The sequence below is a fragment of the Morone saxatilis genome, unplaced genomic scaffold (assembly GCF_004916995.1).
Source record: "Morone saxatilis isolate NCDOM2014 unplaced genomic scaffold, NCSU_SB_2.0 Contig6, whole genome shotgun sequence".
NCBI lineage: Eukaryota > Metazoa > Chordata > Actinopteri > Moronidae > Morone > Morone saxatilis.
Genome location: NW_023340206.1, coordinates 13,777,016 through 13,779,866, shown reverse-complemented (window position 1 = coordinate 13,779,866; position 2,851 = coordinate 13,777,016).

Sequence of the window (2,851 nt, the reverse complement as noted above, 5' to 3'; positions counted from 1 at the left end):
TCATTCATTCAGGACTTTACACCCAGAATTCTTGCACTGATAGATTCATTTGAAGTTGGAGGTGTGAATTGGAAAGAAAGAATAAATATTTAGAGGATATTTTCCTTCAGTGTGAATGACAACATGAGGGGATTTATTTTATTCCTAAATCTATTAAACTAAATGGTCCCAACTTGATTCCTTGTGTTGATTAAAAGGAGTCCCAACCCTTATTGATTTGTACTGATTTCATGGATGAGCATATGATATTAAAATGTATCATTCAGGTACATTTTGTATTTGAAACATAGAGAAATCTGCCGTTAAACCCCACAGTCACACTGTAATGTCGGTATATAATGTGTAAAATAAAACCTCCCGTAGAGCCTGCAGCATGTTGGCTCATCAGCTAACGCCTTTAAAATAAAGGTTAGATTGTAAAGCACTTTAAACTTTCCAATGGCTCTCTTACCTGCCAGCAGGAGGAGCAGCGCACTCGGCTTCGCCATGATGGATCCCCGACAGGAAAGTGTCTGAGCTGGGAGAGATAGAGTTCGCACAGTGCAGTGTTAGGGATAGTGCTCGGGGTTCGGTTCATAAAGCATTTAATGCCTTTCCTGCTGCACAGGGTTATTAAAAACACAATATACTGTATCTAAAATCCATGAAATCAACTCTGATTACTTGGATTTGTAGCTTATTCACCAACTGCAAAGGGATCCACATGAACTCTGTTAGATGAGGCCCATGCAGTCGCATAAATGAATATAGATCAAATGATCACTATAGATCAGTGCTTTTCATTTGTTTACCCCCTTTAATGTTTTATCTGCCAAGTACCCCTGACTAGTGAAACGCCTATAAAGAGGTACAATAGAGCACTGTGGCATCAGAGTCTCATTTATTAAATAAAAACTGGAATTGAAACACTTAAATGCTACATTTCATCAAGTTCACAGCCAATTTCTTGTCATCGTCCAGTAACACTAAGACAGCATTGAATTTGCATTGAAATGATTGCATTTACAGTTTTAATTGAACTCATTATAGTATAATTATTTCATGAATTTATGTACTATTGTATGAATTATTGTACTGATATATTTTAAATGAACATTTTAAAAACAATCTCAGCAGTACTCCAAAGTGCCCCTAGGGGAGAAACACTGCTATAGATTGTGAATGCACTCGCATTAGTGGCCATAACTCACACTGAGTACGTTATTATGAGCAGCAGCAGCACGAGTAGTATTTAATTTAACATATTTGGAAGTTGTGTCTGATTGTTACTTTTATCCTCCAGTGAACACATTTTACATTTAGTTTGTTTTACACTCCTTTCCTGTATCTGAGTGTGTCAAACTTGAAGTAGTTGACAGTTTCACCATCAAATATAACAAGATTAAATTATCAACATGAAACAAAATAAATCTGAATGTGAATCATTAAAATGTCTGCCATACATTTAGCTTCACCACAGCTTTGTAAAATGTGTCAGTAAGCGATCTGACACTGAGGGTGAGTTTATTCACCGTGTTGGAGCTCACAGACTAAAAGCTTTGTCTTCTTAATAAGGAGCAAAATGATCAGACAGAAGCTGTGGAGAAGTGATCGTTCTCTGTCGATTTTATCAACTGACTATTCTTTTCCAAATCATTTCAACAGGTTGTGCCGTTTTTTCCATAAAAAGTCACTGCTGAAGCATCGTCCCCATGAGAGAGGAGAGGAGCTTGTCTTACCGTCTGGAGGTTGGCTGGAGCAGCAGGAGATGAAGCTTTGCAGATGGAGGTCGGCGTTGAACCCTTCTGGATGTTTCAGCTCTTGGGCTGATGTCACTGCTGTCTGTCTCCGTCTGCCTCTTTTTATGCTCAGGTTTTTGTGCGTCACGCCCCTGAAGATGGAAACATTGACGTTCCTGAAGTTTTACATTCTCAAGAAATTTAGAGTCCCCAAACTGGCTTTTCTTTGTTGTGAGCTGAAGCAGTTTGTTGTGTAACTGCAGCTTTTCTCAGAAAAGTGACTGTTGTTAACCCATGAATGTCCACACACACACACACACACACACACACACAATGATTATTATACCTTAACTAACATTTAACCAACAAACAAAACAACAAAATAATTTATTTTTTATATATTCTGCAGGTTTTATAGTCCCTTTAATCGATAGAGAGAGCTGTAGAGTGACAGGGAGGGGACACGCAGCAAAGGGCCTCAGGTCAGAGTCCAACCCATGACCGCTGCAACAAGGGCTCAGTTCTGGCACATGGGTACAGGTCCCTAAAAGCACCTTGATTTGATCAGCACTGATGGATCTAAACTGTGTTTCAATAGATGAGGGTCCAATCTGACCCACAACAGCTTCACTCTACAAAATATATCACACCTGTATAAAAGAATGTCATTTATAGTGTTTTTATTGATGTCAAATGTCAAGACAGATCAAATTTGACCCAAACAATCTGTAAGAGTTAGAATATGAATCAAACTTCTGAATAAAGGAAATGAGAAACTCCACAGTGGATAATAGGAGTTTATAATATATATATTATTATTGTATAAAGGAGGGAGGATTGTAGTGGAGCACTGGGTGTCAGGTGTGGACTGTATGAAGGTAGGAGGAGGTAGGACAGCCTCTGGGCAGGAATTAGCTTCAGGCGCCATAACTGCTCTTAAAATGTACCAGGACCACATTCTGTCACTGTGAGACGCCTTTCTACCCTGAGGGGGTTCAGGGACACTTTGTACATTCTGTACACTATATGCAAAGCAGGAGGTTGTTTTTTAGGACATGATTTTATTTGTGATCATTTTTCATGACTTTTTAAACCTTTTTTAAACTTCTTGTAAATGCATTATAACCCATTGA